Consider the following 25,975-nt stretch of genomic DNA (forward strand, 5'->3'; position numbering starts at 1 on the left):
ACCTTCTGACCCTACAGGGCCGATGGGGTCACAGAGCGATCATGCTCCAGTTATGGCAAAGTGTCACTTGCCGTTAACAAATAGTTTCCTTCGATTTTGCCCTGCATGGTTGCAGTTATGCTCTGTGCTTAAAAAAATCAGAACATCTGAAGCCTGAGCAGCATTAGCTGTAAGGCGATGTTGTCGGTCTTTCTGATGACCCATGTCTTTTCTGGTCACATTGTTTGTTATTAGGGGAAAACAGCTGGCTTGTGTTTGCTTCGGAATCCTTGGACACAAACAGCTGAAAAAAAATCTGGGATTTTCTAGCTGCGGTGAATTGTTCATGCATATAAAAGTTTTTTATGAGAAAGGTGGTGAGGCGCTAGAACAGATTGTCCAGAGAGGCAGGGGATGTCCCAGCCCTGAAGACATTCAAGGTCAGACTGGATGGGCTCTGAGCACCTGATACAGCTGTAGGTGTCTTTGTTCATTGCAGGGGAGTTGGGATAGATGGTCTTTAAGGGTTCCTTCCAACTCAAATGATTCTATGATTCTGACTGACTGTTCTGTTGAGGAATATATTCTATCCAGATATTTACCTGTGTTAGGTCACTGAATAGGAAACCAATTTCTTCACTGCTCCTTTGATAGTTTGTCTATTGGCTATTCTTTCTGTGAATTCTCCAAGGCAGGCAGCACCTTTTTGTTTTGTATTTGCATTGGCTCTTGTGGGGTTTTGTCTCCAACTGGTCAATACAGCAACCTGAAGTATACTTGTATTTTCTTAGTCATTTCAAAGATGAACATGATTGTAGGCAATATTTTGACCCTTTGTCTAGTTTAACTTGTACTCAGCCAGTGGCTGCTGGTACCTGAGGTAGAGCACTGGTTTCTGTTCTGTGCTGTGGCCTGAACTGAAGAACTGCCCATAGGAAAGTAGGATCCAGAGTTCAACCCTGAGCCCTGTGCTGTGGCTTTAAGTTCTACGACACTGTCTCTGTGCAGCCAGCCTCTCTCTAAAAGGCTCTCATGTGTAAGCATGCCTGGATCTAACATCTAAATGCAGAGAGAATCCTGAACAGCCCTAGGGTGGACTCATGTTAATTATATTGGAAATCCTCCAGGCAACTGGAGCACCGAGCTACTGTTGAGTTATCAGCTTATACTTATTTATCTGAGCTGAAAGCTGAGGTTAAACACTAACCCAACATCCTGGTGACTTGTCACTGTTACCCAATGTGACATGGCTGGGCCGCTAAAAATGTATTTTATTCTTCATTGTAACACATTCTTTTGGAGACTTCGCACTTCTTGTATTGAAGTGACAGGTTAGCTCACAAGGAACGAATAGCAGCACAGCATGGACTCGTGAGCTCTAGCTGCTGTGCAGAACAGTGGCTGTTTTTCCCTTAGAAGTACTCCCCATAAGGATGTCAGTGTTTTGCTCATTTTCTCTCCTTTGCCTTTGAGGATACTACCCTATTACAAGGCAGAGTTTACCGTCTGACCTAAAAATCCAATTGAAATCAAGGCCTCATGGGCTTGAAGCATATTTTAAAAGCTCTCTGAAGGAACTTAACTGTCTTAAACAGATGAGGACAAGAGGGTATTTCATGCCACATTATTACTGCAAGTCCCTTGCAGAGACAGGTCAGTGATGGACCTTGATGTGGTATTTAAAGCAACTTTCAAGTGTTTGGCCAGAGAAGTACTGTCATTGTCTGGGAAGATCAGATTTGCAGTTTGTTTTATTATATGTGTCAATTTTACTGAGCTTATAAATCAGGTGATGTATTTCTGTTGGCTGATCTGATGGCCATAATTCTTTGAATCAGGTTTTTACAAACAAGAAATGACGATGATAATTTTAATACATACAAAAAAAAATCTAGAAAACTTTCTTTTTGCACTTAGGTGTGTAACAATATTTCTGTTGGTACAGAAATATTCTGCATCTGTATAGTGTTAGTATTAATAGAAGTGTGTTCCACATGTGAATGACTGCAGATGTTTTAATGGCAGCTTTAGTTAAAACACAACACCTCTGTACTTCGGAATTTGTGTCTCAAGTCCTGCATTATGCACGTTGGGATTCAAGAGGACTCTAGTTACCAGCGGAATAGTATTTCTAAGGGCTTTGGGTAATGACTGAGAATAAGATGAATTTCACCTAAGGGAATGATCTGATGATGATGGAAGGATAACAATCACCTATGAAAAAAGAATGGATCATGTAATTGACTTGGTTATTGCATTAAGAAAAGTTGATCCTTGGTCTACAGGAAAGATGGATAGATTTCTGAAATCTGGAATGCTATTTTTGGACCATTTGCAGAACCGTGGAAGAATGATGTCATCCTACAGTGAAAGCATGGTCTCTTGGCTGCTGCTAATAGATTAGAGGAAGATTTGTTTGTACCGGGGAGATGGAAATATCCCTTCCTATATTTTTGCAATTGTAATTGGGTGGTTTGGCCTGGGAGGAAATTGAAAAGAACTGTACTGTGACAACAGGAGCTACTCAGGGTCCTTTGGGAAGCTGCCTGTCTTCCCGTGTGTCCCTCTAAGATTTAAGGAGGTGTTATACTGACAATCAATTTGCAACATGATACATATATGTTTTCATAGCAAAAAATACCAGATTGTGTTGTAGTACATAGCACAGTATTGCTTATCAATTTTTTTTCTTTAACAAGTGTAGAAAATAGTTTTTAGTCATATAATATATGGAGGTTAAGCTGTGGACCTGCTTCTTCCTGATGGGAAGTCTTAAGTGTTGCTTCCAGAAAACTGGGAAGCTCTGATGGTTAGAAATGGTGTGAGTAGAGGATTTTCTTTTCTGTATCGCTCATGTCCCGCCTGAACTATATGTATTAATAACAGCTTGCACCGGAAACAACTTCATGCTCTCAATTTGATGTATTTTGAATGGAGAGTAAAATCTGGGCCCTGCAATATTTCCTACTGCTGCCCAAAGGTATAACTTTTAGAAACAGTAAAACGGGCACGAAAATCCTGGAATCGTTAATGTTGGAAAAGACTTCTAAAATCACCAAGGCCAACCACCAACTTGAGGCCATTATCTCTTGTCCTATCAAAAGGACATGCGTTCTTTCCCTATCATCCCATCAGAAGGAGACACAGGTGGCTTCATTGCTACATAGGCAAGGAGACGAGAGATGTAGGACTGGGAAGGAATCGTTTTCCCATCATGTTGGTGGTGGGAACAAAGTAGAAGCTGAGGCTGGTGACATGTGACTCTTGGAGCTGGCTTGGTTAAGGTGCAGTGTGCTTGAACGAAGCTATTGGATCTACCATGCCTGCTTCCCTCAGCACCTTAAGATGTTCATGTGTCTAGGGATGTGTCCTGATCAGTCTCAGCCCTCACCAACCTGATAATAAGATAGGATTTCCAACCTGCTGGTAGTCAACACTGCTTTAGAGGTCAAATACGAGGGGCTGAGGGTGCATAGAGGGATGGAAACAGCATACAGAGCTGCTGGGATAGTTATGAACTGCAATGTATGCTAAACATAGAGGCTGCAGGCAGTTTCTCCAGCATTTGTATAAATCACATGGTAAAGGTTTTACTGGGAACTCAAGTGGATATTTAAATATCCCCCGGGTTAGGTTTATTCATTTTGTTTTGATTGAAACAATCAGAAAAGCTTGCGAGGCTGTAATTTCAACAGGAGGTTAAAGTAGGTGACTGACCGACTTGTGATTGTATTTACTTTAGATTTCAGTAGAGAGATTACTCATAGGGTTCTTATTAGGCTGCATGATTTGAAAAGGAAAAATAAAAAGCAGTGGCAACGAATTTTCAATATCTAACACATCTAGTGGCTGCATAATATTGCATCTAGATGGATGATAGTTTAATTTAACATTTAGTCATACACATGGGCTTACTTAGAGACAAACAATTGCTTACTCCCAGCGGATTATGGGCATTAATATCAAAATGATAACACAAGCATTGGAGCTGTGCTCAAACAGAGAGCTGGAGGATACAAAGGAGCCTGATTCTCCTAGGAGCTGATTTATTTGGTTGATCTTGCTGTAACTTTGCCTTCTTGAAAGAAAAGAGAGGCTGTAACAGCTGTATTGCCTTTGCCTGTAGGTGAAACCAAAGACTCCAGCTAGGCTCCTGCAGAAATCCCTAATGAGATTCACGCAGTACACCTTGTCCTTGAGTTAAACTAACAAGCTGTGGTCTCTGACTGCATTCAAAAATCTGGATTTTAATTATTCCTCATCTTTCACCCTACTGTCCATGACCTTTCTCTCTTCATCCACTGAGTATGACTCTTTAAAATATGAAAGGGGAGCCCTGGAAAGAGTCACAGGCAAGTGCATGGTCCTGCTAGCGATCAGTGTGCATGCACACAACACACTGACAGTAAATGATGGCTTGCTGTCTCAGAATGTGCACGTAATGAGGCACCATCATCATAATTTAACCGTGTAGTTCTGCTTAGTGGCAATATAGAGAAATTATTAATTAACCAATTTCATAATAGAATATACAGAGGCGATCTAGTAGCCTAAAGGAGGACGAGAGTGCTGTAATTTGCCGCTATCGGATGAATTATATTATGAAAATGAGCTTCAAGGAATGAAGGAATGGGGAGGAAAAATACAGCTATAATGGTTTTGGGTTGTTTTTTATTTGCTGTTTTTTCTGATTTGCTAATGACTTTTGTATGTCCATCCTAAGGTCATTTGTGATGTGTCCCATGCTGAGAATTATGACCAGCAGCAAGAAATGAGAAATTAATTTGTTTTAAATGATACTACACATTATCAAGAGAGAGACTGCTTTTTCAGCCACCAGAATGATTCCTAATGACAAGCTTAATCCCTCTATCAGACACAGATGCGCTGAGTGCCATGCAGTTCTGAGAATGGGCTACTGCGTGCGTGCGAGGGTAGAACAAAAATTAAAAATACAGCAAATCCAGATTCCTGTCCAATCTTTCTTTTTTAGCTTTGAATATCAGAGTGTTAGGATACAGCTGTGTGCCATGTTCAGCTACAGATGAAGTGGGTGCAGTTCAAGTTGGCTTCCAGGGAGCTACTCATATTTATAATGGTGTATTCTTTGCTTGCTAGCTTGAGCTTGTTTAGGAGTCTGATGCAACACCTGTAAAAGACAGAGGAAGGATTTCTGCTTGGGTGATGTGAGAAGGACCAGATGAAGCCCTGTGTTTTTAGTCCTGAGGAATTGCTTTCATACCTAAGCACATGCTTAGTTTCTTTGCTGAATCAGTGCCATCAAAGAGAAGAAAATGAATACTTTTGTTTTCGTGAATCATTACTAATTCACTGCTGCATTATATCAGTTGAAATTGCTGTGATGAATTTTTTAACTTAAACATTCTTGTAATTTAAGAAGAAGCTGGGATTAACCCACTCTTAGAAGGGCAATGCCCAAAGTAGTATCATGAGAGAGCAACAGCTGGCACGCTATCTTTAGTCATTGCTTCACTTTGGATGTGCTGCTTGAGCATTCCTCTCCACTAATTTTTGTAGTGAAACATTGGGGCTTCACTCATCTGTGTGATGGAACAGCGAAGGGCTGTGGCTTCAGGAGCAGTTCTTTAGCTTGGTGTGTATGGCCGTGTGCCAGAACTTTCTTTACTAGGTGGACTCTGCTCAGGGTGGCTGGACCTTGCTTTCTGACACATGATACCCTTCTACAAATTCTTGCTCTGCTTTCTGGAGTCCTTAGATGTAGTCCTATTGTATGTGCTACTCAGATGCAGGTCGAAGTGAGTCATATAATAGCTTGGGTTGGAAGGAACCCCAAGGATCATCAGGTTCCAACCCCCCTGCCACAAGCAGGGCTGCCAACTTCTAGATCAAGTACTAGATCAGATTGCTGAAGGTCTCATTGAACCTGGACTTAAACACTCCCAGGGACGGGGCATCCACAACCTCTCTGGGCAACCTGTGCCAGCATCTCACCACTTGTTTAAAACTATTCCCCCTCGTACTGCAGTAATTCTTGCAAATTCTGCTCATCTTGGAAGGAAAAGCTGCAGATGGGTGAATTCAAATGAATGTCACTGCAGTTCATGAAGTTATTTTCTATTTCTTTGTCTTGAATTTCATACAGTATAAACAAAAAACTATTGATGTTAAAGAGGACCAAAATTGCGTGAGTAAAGCTCCTGATAGAATTCCCTCATTTGTACCAAGAGAGGGGGTGCATAAAAGAAAAGAATGAAAGCACCTAAGCAATGGACACAGAATAGTTGATAAGAATAACCTCTGTGGAGCACTGAGAAATTGTGATGGTTTTAACAGTTTCAGTTTTGCACTGGTATTTCTTAAAGGTTTAATTGAGTCAGTGTCTTAAAGAGAAGCACTATGCTAGAGTAAAACTCAACCAGGTGTATTTGCTGAAAATTCTCATCAAGTCAAGGGAGACAGTTGGCAAAAAAGGACAACGCATCACTGAAAGCAGTGTGGAGATTGCAGTTAGAGGAACTGTTTTTCAGGTAACTTATAAGAGGATGGAGTGGGATGTCCTATTACTTCTCAAACACTGAGAGTGAAAATTGTCTTTTTTTTTCTGGATAATGATTCTGAATGTTCCATCAAGGAGGGCTGGCATTTTCTGGCCAAAGTGATGGCCTCTTAGATGCTTTTGAGAAGAGTAAGGATTAAGGGGATTTCACAAAGGATTTTGATTTTGTCCTGTTTGAAAGCTTTTTTTTCAAGCTGTGTGATGTGTTAGTATTCTAAAATGTAGACAAAACAGAAGGAGATCCCAAATAGCAGGTGATGCGAGCAGGGACTCTACAGGCTCTTATTGCTTTTGAAATGCTTGCTCACCAGTAGGGGCAATATAAGGTTGAATGCTCCCGTTCACAGATTTCTATAGCTCAGAGATACATGAGTCTCATCAGCCCTCTTAATGTGCATGATTTTCAGGGAGGAAGCTGTAAGAATGGCATGGACTAGGTTGGAGATCAAGCTTTAAGTTCTGCCCTAAAGAATTGTTGAGGTAGCAAACCAAAGCAGGAAATGTTTCTTTGAGAGAAAGCAAAATAAACAGAATGAGATAGGGCTGCTCAGAAAGATTTTTTGATATAAAATGCATATTTGTTGGAAGTTTCTAATGATGTTTCCAAGTTGTTTCCTGTATAGCAGATGTCATTGCCAACAAACTAACTGATGGACATTAACATCTCTCTTATCCCGTTGCCTTTCTTTCAGTGGTAGCCCCTTTCTGATGCCTGGAAGTATGATTTTTTGTGAAAAGAAAACATTCTTTGCATTCAGCTATTGATTTGCATGGATGTTTATTCTGCACTGCTATATAGCTGTACAAAAATACTTTCATTTCAGTGTGTAAAATGCAAAAGGCACATTTCACTGAAAGTTTCATGGCAGCTGTTTTCAAATGGAGCACAGTCTTCTTCCTTCCACATCTTAATCCCCAGAATATTTTTCTCCCCCATATTCTATCCAACTTTGGCTTTGAGCTCTGTAAGGGATAAGCTAACTACCAGTTGGAGTGTTTCAAATCCTTCATGTTGATTGCACGATAGTTTCACACAGTTGATGGCATAATAGTAATAATTATTCATGAATAATTATGGGCAGCTTAATGGAAGTTACAGTGAGTCCGTTACCAAATGTAATTTGTGTATTCTGGGAGGTGAGCAGATAAGAGGAAATTGTATTTGAGTTGTTTTCGTATTTAAAAATGTGCTGGATAAACACTGCCAGGTTATTGCTGGACTAGATAGAGCTATGATCTGCACTGAGATGTAAGCTGTTGTGGACTGGAAGAGTGAGCTGTTTGCAGGCTTATGAACTCCTAGGTGACTGTTGTTTTAACACTACTGTTTTTATTCAGATGTCCAAGTGTTTTCATCGTTACAGCTTGCCTGAAATGCTTTTGATTGCAGCTCCAGAGTTTTTCATGAAATCGGAAATAATGGTGCACTCCAGAGAACTTTCTGTTCCTGTACAACACATGAACACAAATATTGAAGAAGATGCACCAGTGGCATGTCTAAGCCTGTCCCAACAGTTCTGTACGCTAGCTGCCTCAACTTACTGCAGTATATCCTTGCCGGAGCACATATGATGGATACGTGAATGTCTGCCCTATCTGGCAGTACAGGTACCTATGACTTAGAGGGTAACTTAAGGTTCCCAGCTGTTGCTGAAATTATCATTCCAAAGTGGAGAGTGGACAGTTCTTGTTGTTCTTAAAGAAGTGTCACAAAGTTATCTCTAGATCTATCTGTGTGACGGGGGCAGCAGGCCTGCAGGCCCACCAGCCTGAAAAAGGGGAGGAGGGCTCAATGGTTTATGGGGCGGTTCGGCCCAGTTCTGTGACTAACGGGACAGGGGACCCACAGACCCATGCCCCGGGAAAGGTGAAAAAGGGAAAAGGGTAGGGAGAAGGGAGACGGGTCTAAAAACAGAACAGCAGCAATGATCAGAGGAGGAAAGTTAATTTACTAAATATGATATTGGAATACAAGATAACACAATGTAATACAATATAATTGGAATTGAGGCTAATAAATCAAATAAAATGAGAGAGAGAGTGTCGCCGAAACCAAAGGCCTTACTCTAAAACTGAAGGCAAGATGGCTGGGGAACACACATACACACTGCTGGGCAGCAAGAAACAGTCAGTTTTGTGACTTGTGAGGAGTTTTATCACTCCCTCTGAACGCCAAGTCCTCTGGGGTATGTAGTTCTTCTTCTCTTCTGAGAACCAGGTACCTGGAAGAATCGGCAGTCCACAGAACTGGAGCATTAACTCTTTACCTCCCAGTGCTGTACATGATGTTATAATGTGGAATACCAATAACAAAAATCATAAAACCATGACAAGAAGTCAGTGAGATACTTTTTAGAAAACTGGTCTATCCACTTGTACAGGTGTCTGAGCGTGGGCTTACTACATTTTGTGCTTTTAGTTTCGAATATCTTCATTGGAATCAGATGCTTCTTTGTTTCCATCAGTGTGTAGAGAAATTGAGATGGGCCACAATAGCTTATCAGACTCATATTGTTTATTTATTGTAAACCACAGCTGTCTGTTGAGTGCTGGCTCGTGACTGACAAACAAATGAGTTTACCCTTCATCTATTTGAAAGTGATACTGAAAATCTCTGCATCCTGGATTTCAATTTTTGTGTCCTTCTTTGTCATTTTCCCAATGAAAATTACCCCTGCACTGATCTCAATGTTAATGTATTCCTGCTTACATTTGACTTCTGAATATGTTATGGCTAATTATCATTACACAGGATGAGAGATCAGAGCCCTGACTGAGGTGCTTGGTATGGGAACAAAAGGAGGCCAACTCTGCTTCTTGGCATGGGGCCCGAAAATTGTGACTGAGCATCTTGGAGCTGGTGGAGTCTGGGGAGGCAAGGGGGGCTTCTTGGCTTTTTTTTGTCGTTTCATTTTATTATTTTTTATGAACTGGGGGAGGGGCCAGGATGAGGCTAAAATTTCCCCTTGAACATGATGTCAATATGTTGGCATGTCTCCTTTTATTAAGATGCCATCCAACTGATAACAAGTCCTGCTGTGTTTTACCAACATAAAAAATTAGACTGGAGACCAGGGAGCGGCAGGTGGCTTTTGGCACCAAGAAATAATCACACTTGATGTGGAAAGTAAAGTAAAAGGAGCCATCTGTTCACTGCAGGAGGACGTGAAAAATCACATTAACATATTGTCACTAACATCATGAAATACACAGTTAATAATAAATTTAGTTATCATGGCAAGCTGCATTGGATGCTTCCTCAGAAAAAGTGTGGTGTGGAAGATGTGCTTGCTCACATCTTCATACTGAGATATGTACTTTTTGTGTGGAAGTCAGAACCCTATCATTTGTCTCTGCCCGTGTGAGCAGATACATGTCATCTCCTTGGGGAGCATGAATGGCTTTAGAGTCCATCGTCTGCCTTTACCCTTTAATCTGCTGTGTTTCTATCCATCCTTCTTTACTGAGTGCCAGGCAATCACAGTAAGGTGTTCAAAAGATGTACTCAGAAGTCCAGTGGAAGGAAGGGGAATGAAAAGCCTGGAAAAATGGAGGAGTCTTGAAGCAGATATTTGCACAAGGGGCTGGAGGTCAGCTCTGATGGCTGCTGAAGTATCTGAGAAGCTTTCTTTTTACTTGAATTGGCATTGAGTTAGCCTCATTGTACCAAAGACATTTCTGCTGCATGCACAGCTGCATTTAACGTCTATTTCATTAGGGAGGCATGGAGCTTGCATACCCTTTAAGTCAGAAAATTGTGAAACTTGTCTTCCCATTTCCCTGTACCAAAGTCAGTGAACTTCTGTCCGACTGCAGCACACTGCCCTAACAGACGTGAGAGGCACAGAATTGACCAAATGGCTTCGGCGAGGTAGAGCCAATTCAAATAAAAGAAAATGAAGATCTGAAAGAAGGTACAACAAGGAAACCCTCTTCTTATTTGTAAGAGTCTCACTAAAATCTTACTTACTAGTGTCCTTCCACTCTGTGCATAGTTTGTCAAATGCATCTGATCTGTGTTTGAGTTTCTAGTGGATGGCATTGAAAAATTGTTTTGTTTTTTTTTTTAAATCGTCTCTGCAGAAACTCCACAAAATCTGACCATGAAACTGGTTCATGGCTTCTTGTGTATTTTTTCTAATAAAAGACAATTTTATTGGCATTTTCTCCAACCCATGTCGCTTCTGTTTTCAGACTGGAATGAGAATTGTGAATGTACACAATTACAGCAGTTATCAATGATAGCCTAACAGTGTATAAGTGAAGATAAAAACCAAATTAATGGCATTGGGTCGTAAATCAGGGATGTTTTAAGTGTTTTTTTTTTTAGCTATTCTAGTGAGATTTGTACATAGAAGAAGATTGAAAAAGCTAGCAGAATCTTTTTCTTCTTGGAGAAGTCCTTGTAGCCCAGTGGAGGCTTCTCAGAGGAGACAGAGGATCATTTTAGATATATATTGAGCTTTTTTTTTCCTCATGGTGATAGACTTATTCATATGGCTTTACTGTAATCAGTAAAAAAAAAAAAATGAAGGCTAAAACAGACTAATTCCCCTGTAGTATTTTTTTTGCAAACATTGGACATGAGTTATCTCTCACATGTAACCAGTGTCACCACGTAATTCTGCAGACGCCTCAATACAGGTCGCTATAGCCAAATCTTCCTCAAAAGCAGTATTTTATATGAAAGGAAAGAAAATACTTCTCAAACTTTACATTTTAAAAGTATCCATATGAAACAGAATCAAGGCAATGGGTTAAGTGCATCTTTCTGAGATTTCTGATTCCTGCTCACTGTCTTGGGCCAGCTGTTTTTTTCACTTTGAAAAAAAATGGGGGGGGGAAACCATGAGGAAGTTGAGTTTGTTGTTTCATGTCCACCCCCACAAGACTTCACCCAACAGTAAACTCAGCAAATCATGAATTTAGGTTTTTGTGGTGCTGTGCTGTTTCCTCACTTGGGAAATGTGCTTCATATTGTAGTGGAGATATTTAGTAGCATTTGAAAAAATATCTGCTGTATCTTTGTGTGAGTAGTCCAGAGTGCCTATGTTGTGAAGGAGGTAAGAAATACTTGACCAGGAGTACTCAGAGCTGTTTAATGGAGCTTTCCATTTTGCAGAGGCTGTAGATTGGTCTAAGAAGTGATGTAACCTTTTCTTTGCTGCCTTTTGTGAAGATTCTTCCAGCTGTTTTTGAATCACCTGTTTTGCCCAATGTTTTAAGACAGTATGCTGGATTAGCTGAATACATTTTGACACAGCCTTTCTGCTTTCCCTTAATGCTCCCCTTGCAGTGTTGTCAGGAGGCTTGCAGCTTTGCTTTCTGCACAGGGTTTTGTAAGCACTAATAGATACGTCCTCATAACCTCCCATGAAGTGGGACGTGGTGATATGCTCATTTAAAAAGATGAAGATGGAAGCCTGGAAAGAACAAGCAACACCCACGTGCAGGCAGTCTGGGGCAGAAACAAGTATTGAATATAATTAATGTCAATCAGCCTGGCCTTATGGAAAATAGGTCTTGTCAAATGAACTTGATATCTTTTGTGATGAGATTATGAGTTTAGCTGATAGAGTTCTCTTGGTACTGAATGGTATTTTGATTAAGGAACTGAAAGGGTGCAAAATCATCACACAACACATTATTAAATTGAATAAGAATTTGCTAACTGAAGTTTTAAAATGCAACCAGGGCATTGATGAGCAGGTATGATTCTAATGATTTCCTACAGGAATAGCTTTTCACTCCTTCACTGTTACACCTCATTATTCTGTTAGTGACATAGAGGAAAATACACTGTGGCTCCTAGTGATGACATGAAGACGTCTGAGATATTCAGCAGCGTAGAGGGCTGCGACTATCTTTTTTTAAGGAGATGTGTGGTTCTGGGGCCAGTTGTAGTAGTATCAAGAAATTATAGAACTATGAAAGACTGAAAAATTGAGTGATCTCTTTCCTAGGAAAATTTGACATGGACTTCATTAAAGCTAAGGAGGAAGAAAGCCAAGGGGGGTGTTGAGTAGTAGCAAAGAGAATTGGGACTTGGGTAATACAAATCTCTTCAGTAAAGACTGGTAAGTTTGCTATGAGAGGATTGCATAGCAAGAGACTGTTTGGAAGTGGAGCTGAAGTTGAAACAATTTTACAGTCGTAGGTGCAAGTTTTCACATTAAAAGGAAGGCTGTTTGTTGTTGCTTGAGATCTTCAAAAGAAAACAACCAAGGGAAGTTTTCAGTAGGAAAAAATACCTGGCATCTAGACTTCAATATCTGATCTAATCAATAATCTATGCTGTGGCCCTACTTTAAGGAGGGCCTTCCTCTTGAAAGCTCCAGAGCACGCAATCTTACTTTGTGGAGAAGGCGAATTGCTTGGAGTAAAATAAAATCAGCCAGAGCAGAATGTTTGGCCACTGACAGTTCATTTTGCAAGTAAAATATTACTTGTGGGGAAAAGGCTCTGTATATCGACAGGTTTTTTTTTGTGTGTTCTGACAGGCCTTTCTAGTTTGAGTTACTTCTTTCTGTACACGATGGACCTTTCTGCAGCTGTGGCAGTGGGAGGCAGATGGGCTGTACAGTCAGCCTGAGGGGACAGGATTGCAGCTTCAGAACTTCCCAGTACTCCCAGTCCTCTGCCATTCATCACAGAGCCTAAGGGACCCACGGAGACTAAAAACACTTGGTGAGCACCAGGGTATCCTAATGGGTGGCCAGTGAATGGGCAGTGCCCAACTTCCCAGGGAGAGAAGGGACATTCTCAAAGTGTGGGGGTGGCATTTTGATGTGTACTCAGGGAACACTGCAGTGCTCGCTGTAGGACATGTGAACAACTGTGCCATGTGATGGATGCCAGTTTTCTACTCCCTTGCTTGTAGTCTTTCTCCACTTGTCTTTATCTTTTTATACCAACAGACAACCTTCTGCCTGCAAGGGAGTGCAGAGGTGTCCCATCTGTTTAGCAGCAGGTAGGAAGTTAACTCCTTCCAGCTGATGGAAACTCAGAAAAAGTGACTCGTGGCTGTTGTGATGAATGTAAGCCACAAGTTCCATTAGCTGCTGTGTGTGGGGTTCAGGTTATTGGCTGCTTTGGGAAGCTTAAAGAAACCCACCTACATAGGGAAAAACAAAACAAAACAACCCACCTTACTACCTTCTTGAGGTTTCAAGTAAGACAGTCTTAGGCCTTTGCTTCAGTAGAAGTGTTGCAGAATGGGGACTATTATGAATGACAAAGGATATTAAAGCATAGTTGCATTCACAGTTACAGGAGTTCTGCGTCTTTTAAAGGCAGAAGGTGTTTCTATTTCTCTTCAAAATACTGCAATAGCAGAAACGGATCCCTTTGAAGAAGCGTTGAACTGGAGTTCCAAGGAAGCACTGTCATGCACATCCCCATCACGTTTATACTCATTTAGATCCTGGTACTGATAAGAGGACTGTGCTATTTATGATATGCTGTCATTATATAACTGACGGTGTGGTGAGTACTATCTTGATGTGCCTGTGTAATAGCAATCCCCTTATAGCACAGCAGGAGACTGGGGAAATAAATACCTTTGAGGTCCAGTCTTCCATTTCATTCAGTATTGTAGCATGCTCAAAGTGGTACTAAAGATTGGCAGAACATCTGGCAGGAGCAGGTGGTGGTTTACCTTTCAATATGTTATATAAATGATGATTTAGTTAAGCCTGTGAATAATAACAGTAATAATAAAAACGTTCTCACTTATATTCACGTTTGCAGTAAAGGAGCTTTCTGAGATGAGTTATTCAGCTCTTGTCCGCCTGAGACTCAGCCTGTGCTGCTTCTCTATTGATCTGCCTGCTGCTCATGTACTGAGAGCAGGAATGTGTACCCATGCTCAAAAAAGAGAAAGGAGACTTATCTACTGCCCAGCGCATAGTTGCTGTCAGAATAGAGCCTAGGCAAGGTTTATGCTGACTATTTGCTTTCTTAACCCTTGTGTCTAAAATAAAACATGATACAGCATCACTGATAAATTAAGGTATAGAAGTCATAGAATCATTAAGGTTGGAAAAGAGCTCTAAGATCATCGAGTCCAACCTCAACTCATCCCCACAATGCCCACTGACCATGTCCCTCAGTGCCACATCTACACGGTTCTTGAACACCTTCAGGGATGGTGATGCCACCACCTCCCTGGGCAGCCTGTGCCAATGCCTCACCATTCCTTCTGAGGAGAAATTTTTCCTGATATCCAACCTGAACCTCCACTGGTGCAAATTAAGGCCATTACATCTCGTCTTCATCCATACAGAATGTCTTGTGCCTCAGGTAGCAAGTTAAACTGATCCAGCTCCTGCCAATATCTGACATGAAAATCAGTAGCCCATATTATCTTTTGGAACTGGTGCTTTTCAAAGTTTCTCTCTGACAGAAGCTTCCAGATCAGGAGCAGCAACTTGCTTTGTTTCCATGCTACAAATTTTGTCCCACGAGTTTAGCTAACCATCATTAATTTCATTGGCATAAACAATGTGTCTGCTTAGTTTGAACAGCATAAAGTGGTAATGAGAATCTGATCAGCACAAGAGATGCTATGCTTTCTTATGTTACTTTATTGACTAATGAAACTAGTGGCCATATTTGTAGTTGGAAAACTGACCATAGTTGCAAACATGCTGAGAGAGCAGTTAAGCTAGAGAAGATGCATGATAAGACAGAGGGTGATGAATAAGATGCATTTTTCTGTTTGGAAGGACTGAAGGATGTGTATAAATGCCTCCAGCCCAGTAAGGACGTATTTCAGTTTTCATAGTTGAAGAGCATATTCTTCAGTCTGTATCAGTGTATGAACATGATTCATCGATGTATGGATTATTTCTGTTGGCTAAGGTTAGGGATTTTGAAACACGGGCTTGGATGTAAAAAAGGAGGAGCACTGGAAAAATAAAAATGATGCAGTTGCTCATTGCTCCCTAAAATGATGTTTGTAACTAAGTGTAGTCATGAAAAGGGTTTTTATTGCACTTCCATGTCCGTTTAGAGAAAAAAGAGCAGCAACTGTGCATATAAGTTGGTTTGGGAAGTGGATTTATCTTGCATGCCAGTGGAGCTTTGTTCAGGATGTTTGCATTAGGTAACAGGGAACTAGGAGAGGAGTGAGGAACTGAAGTGGAAGATATGTTTGCATTTGTTTGAAGCGGTGCTGCCTCCAGAGACAGGAGTTTCAAAAGGTGATAGGTAACAACAACAGTGACCATAGTATCTCTTTGATGCAACTCCTGGTGGTGCTTGTGTCCCTGTCACGCATCACTGGTGCTTGTACAGGCTCAATCTATCTTCCAGCTATTTCATCTGACATAGACATTTCCAAGAGAAGTGTGGTATTACCTTCTCTACATAGTTTTTTCATCCTATCTTAAGGCATCCTTGGGATTGGTTGGTAGCAGGACCATGGCGAAACTATGCTCAAGAGAGTGAGCCTGTGGGCAGAACTAGGCTGGTGTGAGGAGACCTGGCCCACGGGACAGCTCTCCCGCAGACTTTTCTGTCCTTCTGCAGGACAGAAAAATCGTTGTGAAGATTTCTCTAGGAAAAAAAACACCAGCAACAAAAATTCCACTTGCCATATTTTGATAAAGGGTAGGTGGTCTGAACTATTAGTTTTTCTGGGGTTGCTTTCATGGTCATCACAGTGAGAATCCACTCCCACTGAGAGATGTAAGGAAACAGGGATTGTGAAGTATTTACTTTTTGGCACTGCTTCATTACCTGCTCTTTGTAATTTATGGTGCCATATGGAATGAAGTTGATAACTGCCAGTCTTTATGAACGCATTGGTTTCATTTACCTGAAGCAGCCTTTTCAGTTCTGAATGGAATCAGAGATACATTGTTGCCTCATTACAGTCCAATTAAAACACGGTTTTAACCTAACGCTAGGTTGATTATTAATTGTCTGGAAGGCTTTTTTCCTTCTGTGCCCTTAATTAGGATTTCCCATTACAGCCTCATCCAGAAGCAGAGCGCTGAAAGCTCTGAGCGATGTTATGCAGTGCGTAGATGGGTCCAGAGCTGTGCTTATAAAGCTGCTGTAGCGTAGATGCTCTCTGGTTCACCTTAGTGCATGGCAGCAAGACTGTGGCCATTACAGAGGTAGTTTCTTATCTTGTACCTTCCACTAAATGTCTTTGAGGTTTCAGGCCACTATTTGATGGGTGCTTGCTTTGCCATAAAGTTGGGCAGGATTTTATGGGCTACCATAAAACAAAGAAAGAACAATTGCTAGGTTGTAGGCAGGCGCTGATTTACTTGAGTGAGGAAATTAGTTCCTGCTGATCAGCATCACTCAGGGGTAGGCAGTCTCCTTCTTACACCTGCCAGCTGACGCTGGGGGTGCTCTGAAGAACGATGAATGGGAATTTTTTTCTACTGCCCTTGTAGTTAATGATGGAAATCTTTTAAGAAGAGTGGTCTTAGATGGAATTAGTAAGATCACTGTTATTGTCTTCAGTTATACAGTGGTAACAGGACAGGAAACTGGCCATTATTATTTGCCTTCTAAAATTTTTCTTCCTTTTGCCATTCAATCACTGTGAAGGAAACTGATCAGAAAAGACTTGAGTGGGAAAAATCATTAAGTGGAAGTACATATGGTAAAATATAATGTTTCAGTTGGCAGCTATGGCACTGCATGGAATACGTTGCAAAGGTATTGCTCAGGGCCGAAAGTTTCCCAGCTGGAAAAGTGGAGAGGCAATGGCTTATTCTCACATCCTGCACGGTAGGAAGCCTTCTGCCTCACAGCTCTCTGGTGATTTATTTTAGATGTTTAGCCAAGGACTTAAATGGGTTAGACTAGCACCTTCAGGGAAGTTGCTCTTTATAATTTAACTTTCAGAGAGCAGGTTACAGCACTCTCAAACAGTTGTGTCAAAGACCCAGCAAAAATTAATGGCTCAGAACTAATGGCAAGCTTTCCAGGATGTTGCTCTGATTTATTGAGTGGTGCTAAGCTCCAGCATCCTTGTGTGGAGAGCACTTGTCTTCATATAAGGGGGCTAATATTACCTCAAGCTGTTGTCAGTTGACTTGGTGAAATTACTTAGATGCTGCTCTCACTGTAGATAGCTGGTGGTGATTACCCTTAAGTATTCAAAGAGCAGAAACCCTGGGGAAAGGCTGATTAGCTGCCCAGGAGGATGATGTTCCAGCCATGTAAACAAACTCCTGAAGTCTCCTGGCCATAATGAGGACCACGCCCCGGTGACAAAGCACCCTCAGCTCTGTGCTGCTGCATTGAAGTTGAGCAATTTGCAAGGGGAAAGTGATTGGAGTCAGTCCCTGTGATGCACGTAATCCACTAATCACCACTCAGAGACTTCTGGTGCTCGGAAACAGCAGGAGGGAATTGGCTTTTATGAGCTGAAGGAGACACTGGCATATGTTGTTGAGAAGAGGGGGAGGAGGGACTACTTAAATATTTATAGATTAAGGGTACATTGGGATCTCTTCTGTCTTTTGTATGCCTGGTTCCCTGACTTCCTCTTGGGGATAACGAGACAGAAACACTCCTGAACCTACCTGAGTTTTACCTCAGGAGCATGCAGTCGGATCCTCTTGTCTTCTGCCTCTGTGCTTGCACCAATGGGTGGATGGGTGTGAAGCCATGGCAAAATGGGTCCTGTTGCCATTCACATCACTGGGTCGTCTCAGACTTCCTCACCACACCATAACTGTAAAAGAATAAGGGCATCACAGACTAGAAATGGTCTGAGAGGTGAGGTTCGAAGTTGAATAATCTCGAAAGCCAATTAGCGTCAGGCAGATCCCAGCTTACAGAAAGTGGTCTGTGGCACTGTCCTTCAATGGTTCCTTTATATAACAAGGATGACTTGCACTTCATGAAGCAGCTGACTGTGGAAAAAATGTTTTTCATACAGAGTGCTCTGCTCAGTCATATGTACAGAACTTGTGAAAGAGATAGGAAAGGCTAGGGTAAAAGTTGAACACTTTGCATCATCCTGTCAAGTCAGAGCTGCTCGTTGTGATGGTAGCAATAGGGTGACAGTGCCCCTTACAGGTGCAGGAGGCTGGAGGAAATCCTGCTTTTGGTGTGCTCTGGTGAGCGAGTTTCTCCAAAAGACAGGTATCTTTTTAAAGTGCTGCTCCCTCTCTAGTACTGTTACTAATGGTAATCGTAGCTATGAATACTTCTTACTGTCATATACAGTTTCTCATCACTACTCCTGCAGCTTTCCATGGAGGATGCAAGCATCACGAACCAGTTGTATACAGCAGAGCAAAATGAGGCACAGGAGACAAAGAGATTCATTCAGAGCTACTCAGCATGTTGGTGGCACAGCTAAGAGCTGGACCTGTGTGTTCAGAGCCCAAATACAGGCTGGCGGGTGCATTGGCCATATTCTGTGCTACTTGGGGATAGTCCATGAGATTCTAACAGAGTTGAAACCACAGTACCATGAAGCTTTCAGTGAGGTGTGATTGCAATTTGTGGTAAAAGTAATTAAAGTTCCTACGTGTCTTTTAGTACCTTCCCTTTGTGATCTAGCTATCTGCATCTGCTGTTTTACACTTAGTAAAAAGTTTTAATGTGGTATGAACATGGAGATGTGGCACTAAGGGATGTGATTGAGTTGGCATGGAAGTAAAGGGTTAATGATGGGACTAGATGTTCTTAGAGGCCTTTTCCAACCTGAATGATTCTATGATCTAGGAATTAGTTAGCTCCAAGTCTGCTCTTTCTTTGCTGGAAAGGGTACACAACTGTCTTCCGTCCTATTCAGGTTAACAGCTCTTGTAAGACCTATTAAAACTTGTACTTAAATAAATCACTATTAAATGGTTTAATATTGGATATTAAAATTGCATAAATCAGTGCTAATTATTTAAAGCAGTAATGAAGATCAGCCCCTGGAATTGGGTACAAGTTCAACAGTCCTTGAAAGTCACTTGGAGCCTGCCCGAGTGCTCCTAGGCAGCTCAGCCAGGATGCAGGTGGATCTTCTGCATAAAGCAAAACAAACTCTGTGTTGTGTGCTCTGGAAAGGTCCCAGTAGCTCAATACTACTGCACTCTCCCTGAAACTAGTAGCCACTGCACTTCTTTTATTTTGCCAATGGTGTCACTGCTGCACCGCAAGATTTGTGTTTTCCTGAAGACATGGAGGAATAGCAGTCAGAGCAGTATTTGGTGCTGAAAGGGTTGGATGAAGGGAACGACAGGCTGTGCTCTCGCTTAGAACAAAGTTTGAGGATAACACAAGCATCCTTTCTGCCCACTGTCCCGCTGTACTTCTCCCTTGTCAGCGCCACAGGCTGCTGGCCTCAAGGGGTCTTGCTGGCTCTTGTCCATAGCACCAGGAGAAGGGAGGTTTTGTCATCTGGGCTGATGTGGGGATTCCCTGGGGTTCCAGAGGCGGCCTTGAGGTTGGATATGGTGGGTGTATTTGCAACAGCAGACACAACAAATGTGGAGCTTGCAGCCATAGGCACAATGGGAAGAGGAAGGAACTCAAGGACACTTTCAGATTTTGGTAACTAATCTGTAAATTTCAAAGGCTCAGTAGCTGAGGGGAAACAAAGATATGGACGTCCCTTGTCCCAGTTTGCAAGTGCTAACTTCCTACCTAGATGGAAGCTGCTCCTCTGCTTTTTATTAGGGTGATTTTTTTTTCTCTCTTTCTTTCCTTCTTTCTTGTCAGGGATACTGTGTTTCCCCTGACAAAGAAATGACAGTGTTTATCAGCAGCAGATGTGCCTCCTTTGGCTGAATTGCCAACACATGCATTTCATCTTTTCCCTAAGTGTCAGGCTGTAGTTTCCACAGTAGGATGGCACCCCATAGAGAGACCTTCAGCTGAGGGGAAAACGCAAATCTTGTTGTTAAGAGGGGAAAGGGGAAATCCTGTAAACTAATTAGCTCATTTGGCTCAGATGTCATTCCTGATCAAACCACTTAATGCTGCTTTCAGCAGCAGATCAGATGTCTTTTGCATGAAATACTATTCAGCAAGACCAGGTGCCTGGAGCTTTGGTCCCTGACTAGCAGTGACCTTAAAGGGACTGGTAAACAAAGAGGGCTAGCTTTTATCTGCTGATATATATTGATATATATCTTCCTGTAACTTGTAGAAAACTCAAGATGTTTGTAGAATTAATGGATATTGGTATTTGACTGATTTCTGATGACAGAAAATGGTGTGGTTCAAAAAGGATGATGAGCTTCAGTTTTTGCTTTTTACTAACCAATATGATTATTAGTGAATATTTCTCCCTACACTGTTATTTTACTGTTAACCGAATGTCAGGAAAAAGGTGAAGGGAATAGGGAAATGTAAAGTAGTAAGTTAGAAAAGTGCTTCCTTGATCTTTTTGAAGATGGTGTGTTTCTGTTCAGGTAGTGCAACAAATTTGAGAATGCTTTGCTTACAGTGCTCACCTGAGATGTATGCCCACCTGCAGCTTTACAAAGGATAGGTAGGAACAAAGTGTAAGGAGTCATGCAGAGATTATTTTAGCAGAAGGACAGTGAAGAGAAGAACTGCTGACAACATTTTAGTGCTTAACCTGGAGCCAGTATTCCCACATCCTTATGGGATGTGGGCTTTTGGGACAGTAGCAGACAATCAGCAGAATAGAGAAGGCCTGGCTGAAGGCAGGATGATCACTGTGGACATGGGTCAAAATCTGGTTTTTGTGCTTGAGTGTCCCTAAGCTTTCCCAAAGCTTTCTTGGAAATCTGAGCAAACAGATACCAAATCTTCCTATCTGGAGGGGAACGCACACGTAAATGAAGCTTGCTCTCATTTGATCCTGTGCATTCCATCAGAACTGTAGTCTGACAGCAAATGTAGTGGGTCACACATGAGAGAGAAGAGGGGCAATTTTTTTTTACCTGGTGTAAATGTGGCACCTTCGTACTGAAGTCAGTGGTTTTTGCTAATTTACACCAGCTCAAAATATGGTCCAGATGGTCTTGATGAGAGAGATATCATGAGCCTGCTTTTCTATTGCATTGCACTTTATGTAATGATTTCACACCTGTGAAAATTGGTACAAGATCAAAATGGAGATTCATACAGATGTAGATGCACAAAAAGTGCAAAGCACTTGAGAGCAAAGCCCATCTACTTTTTCCAAAGATAGCTACTCAGTGGAAAAATTTATTCCTGGGGTGTCTGACTCGAAGCATGAATTCATACTGCTGTGTGTTCTTTCTGTTCACGCTTGTAGATAATTACAGTGAAAGCATCTTGCATACAAAAGGAGAAAATGATTTATAGTGGGAATAACATCAACAGGAGAGCATAAGCAGGAATACACAGACACAGCGAGCGCTTGAGTGACAAACTTGGCGAGTTCTGTTGGATGTTTTCGTGTCAGTTCCCACACAGGAAAAAGTTTGTAGAATATTTGTCTTCATAGGCATCAGTGGGTGTAGTTATGGAGGTAACTTTTGACAGGTGTGCCTCAATAACTTGTTGTTGAAGATCAGTGGAAATTATTTGGTTTTATTCTGTTCAGAGTTCTCTGAGAGATGAATACAATTCCTATACCTTTTGTTTGATTCAGATCAGGGAACTAGAGGAGTGAGATCACTGTGAGCAAGTGATCATCTGCATGTGGTTGGCAAAATCTCCCCGCCGCCCTCAAGTGAAATTCCCCTTCATAATTCTGCTAAAGTTGTGAGAATTAAATTAATATTCTCAGCTCAGGATATGGCTCTTTATATTTTCTCTTAAGTTGATGATTGAGACATCACTGTGCTGGGCTGGGAGGTGAGAAGTCACTTTGCTTTAAGGACAGGTCAGGGATGTTGGCTGTGTCCACATGGAGCTATGCTTGCCAGAGATCTAGCTTGGAAATAACTGATAGTGGGCAGCACGTCTTGAAGCAGAAATAACTGTATCAGTTGTCAGATACCTGAGAAGCATTTCTTAGAATTGTTGCTATCAGCAAGCTTGATATAGTACAGCTTGACTATGTGGACAGGATCTGCTATCAACCAAAATATCTATCCTCTGGCAATTACTGGACAGTGTTTTCTTTAAAAAAAAAAATTATCAGGGAGGTTTGCATCTCAATATTTTAGCAGTCAAGCATAATGGAGTAAGAAAGGTGTCAGGATGCATTTTATCTAATACAGCAGGATGCTGTAGGCAAGGCTGTTTGAAATTTGTTGAAAAGCAGGTGACAGCCACCCATGGAAAGAGTCTCACTTCCTTGGAGTGTGTGATGCTGTGCTGCTATTAATTTCATAAGCTCTGCTTACAAGTGGAGAAGTGAATGATATGTAGTGCTGCTATACAAAGCTGCCTTGGCCTAAGAAGTTCCTAGGCTATTTAAACATGTTCTGTGTAATCCACTTAATTGCATGTGTAAGCTTGTCAGGAGGACTTGAGCAAAAGCAAACCCATAATGTGCTCAGAGAAGTGTTGGGGGAACAGCTGCAGCACTCTGTGTTGATTCAGTGTTCAGAGGCAGCTTTAATTCCAAGTCACCGGCTGGAGCAGTTGCTGCAGAATCTTAATATAGAATGGGTCAGGTGAGGCTGACAGCAGGCATAGCAGGGCTGGAATGCTGAGCTGGAAGCTGAGGAGCACTTGAGATGAGACAACAGCCAACATCCCTGTCAGTGCTGGAGGTCACATTCAGCCATCCATCCACTTGTGGGACCAGTCATGCGTCTTTGGTGGACTGGGTGTAGTGAAGTTAAGCTCCTAATTCATATTAAATTTCCCAGGGCTTTGAGAACGCAGTTATCTTAAAATACGGTGTATTGCCATGCTGAACAGAGCAGGGTATTTGACTGGCTGCATACAAAAGGTGTTTCTGCAAACTGACCACTGTTGTCACTTTTACTAAGTTGGAATTGTTTTTTTCCTTACTGTGAAAGTTTTTACTCATATGCTCAAGGGCTATTATTGCATTGCATAGGCAGAGCTGAGGATATCGACAGAGGGAAGGTCACATACTGTAAATACATAATGTCTGTCTTATACCTTATTGTAGTACGTTGGACCTGTATGTAACTGGGGACGTGGTTGTGTCGCAGCAGGAAATACATGCTGTCATAACCATGGAAGTTGTAAATGCTGCTCCCTCTCATTTATAGCCCAGAACTTCCCAGGGTCCAAACCTCTTAGCTCTGGAGAACGTTTCATGTGTGATGAAGACTTCATTCTAAATACCATCTGATACGCCAGCTGAGAAGCATGCAGGAAGAGAAGCCGTACATTCCTTGTCATCACACTGGGGATACTGACTGAGGGCTGACATACTTCAGCAGGTGACTGCTGCTTCTGTTTCACCTGTGCCACAGAAGCAAACACTGGGAATTGAAGGGTTTTCATTATCCACGCATAACTTTCTGTGGGCAAACAGGACAGAAAATGAGATATTTTTTCAAAGAACAGTGATGGCTTTCTTCTAAACATGTAAAACTCTCCCTTAGAGTTGCTCTTGGGTTCAAACTTTAAAATCATAGAATCAGTAAGGTTAGAACAGTCCACTCAGATCATCAAGCCCGACCACAAACTCATCCCCACCATGCCCACTAACCATGTCCCTCAGTGCCACTTCGCCACAGTTCTTGAAAACCTTTATTCAAATCTTTATTGAAATCCTTTATTCAAACTCTAGAAGCAGGAGCAAGTTAAAATGTAAGCAAAATACAGCTGTGAAGGAAGTTAGGTGCCTTGATCTGCACCAGTGTTGTGTCTGATCATGGGCAAAACCTTCTTGCATTCTCTTGTCCAAACTCCATTCTAAGACGGTTGACTATTTTATTGACTGTATTGGCCAAGAGACTCAAAGAGACTGGGAGTTTTCAATTAGTGGTGGCTCTTCCGATTGACAAACAGCATTATCCCAGCAGAAAGAAGAAATGTGTTTGTAGTCTCTAATGCATTAGAGACTTATAAAACTTCTTAATCTATTCAGGTACCAGAAACTAGCTCTGGTATGGATTTCTTTTCAGAAATCTTCACTGTCAGCTACATCAGTATTGCTTCATGTCTTGGCATCTGACTAGACAAACTGGAGACTCAATTCCTAAACTAGTTAGCTTGTGAAGTGGATGAGCAATGCGCTGTACCTTCAGCTTCTCCTTCACTTCCCTTCAGCTGTCTGGATGTGCAGTGGCAAGTTTCCCACCCTCTTCATCTCTTACGTTTTTGGTGTGAGTGAAAAGCATCTGAAAAGCTGAGACCTCACCCAAGCACATGCTGAGATGTGGGACAATCTGTGGGTTGTGAAATGTTTATCACTTAGGGCTGCTGGTAAGGAAATGAACCCCAAGCACTGTATGTGAAACAGTGCTAGGGGATGCCCATCATCTTGTAATATTTTTCTACTGCATCTGTCCTTAGAGCTAGGAGAAAATCCCTTGTCTTCTGGGAAGGTGACGTTTTTCCTCTGGATTACATCCTCATTTCTCTCATCCCCTCTGTGTGGGAGACCATGCTGAGGCCCAAGCTGATGTGTATGGAAATGCTTTCCTTCAAATGCCCTGGGACTGACATACAGCTGTCACTCTCTGGTGTGAATAACAGGAAATTTAATTTGTTGGGTGGAAAGAGTTAAATGAACTTTAACTGAAAACCTCTATCTCTCCCTCTCAGGGCAGAAAATAGCCAAGGGCAACAGCGGATGACTAATGTGTAGAATATTGCAATTAGTATAGCAAGGTACTTACAGGGATCAAATTAAAAAATTCATTAACGTACGCACTTAATTAAGAAACACTTTTCGGTTTACATGATAAATTATGACACCTATTAAATCTTCTAGTACAAGCTGTAATGGCTTCTTTGCTCCTGGGCAGAGAACTATTGCCTTTGAGGTCCTTTGAACCTCCCCAAGGACCAACAGCATCAGTTACAAGTGTGTTAAAAACAATGCTTTTTTTTCCTGCGAGGAACAAACCCTGCTTTACTGGGAACTAATTTAAAGTTAAGCAAGCAGCCTGAGGATTGGGAGACTGTCAAACTGCAGACACAATGGTTGGTGAAACAAATAAGAAACGACCTTGAGAATAACTGAAGAGTGAAGTTAGCACAATGCTGGGTTGCCATGAGGCAGTGGTATGCTTCTGATGGGACTCCATCTGCACATGTCCCCTGTGGCTTTGGTTGGATGCCCCCAGCCAGCCTGGTACAAATGCAGTGTTGGGAGCCTTAGAAGAGGGGCTTCTCAGGGCAGGGCCATTGGTTCCAAGTTTTCCTTTCTTGTTGGGGTTTATTTCAGGTGCTGTGATCTGGTGGTGCAGCATGGAACCAGGCTCTAGTTCTGCTGCAGGAGTAATGTCAGTTATTTAAAGAGGGATTGTTGTTTGTGATGGTCCTTCTATTGAGAAAAAAAAAGATCAAAGGTGCAGTTTAGTAAGCTCCTGTCATTGCAGTTTAGAAACAAAAAAATAACAATCTAGATCCAACTGATGAAAGCACTTCAGCATTATTTTGGTTTTC

At 41.7% G+C, this 25,975-nt stretch overlaps 1 long non-coding RNA gene across 28 annotated transcripts in view; it reads left to right on the forward strand.

The window, feature by feature from the left end:
* The window catches only part of LOC110397876, a 295,332-nt gene that overhangs the window by 101,369 nt on the left and 167,988 nt on the right, over positions 1–25,975 (forward strand). The window contains exon 14 of one of the 28 annotated variants that reach the window (XR_002438055.1): positions 7,908–8,125. The exons of the other annotated variants lie outside the window; for them this stretch is intronic. This is a non-coding gene — a long non-coding RNA (uncharacterized LOC110397876). Of the gene's footprint in view, positions 1–7,907; positions 8,126–25,975 lie in introns of those variants that run through there. 28 annotated transcript variants of the gene reach the window in all.

The sequence above is a fragment of the Numida meleagris genome, chromosome 4 (assembly GCF_002078875.1).
Source record: "Numida meleagris isolate 19003 breed g44 Domestic line chromosome 4, NumMel1.0, whole genome shotgun sequence".
Classification (NCBI taxonomy): Eukaryota; Metazoa; Chordata; class Aves; order Galliformes; family Numididae; genus Numida; species Numida meleagris.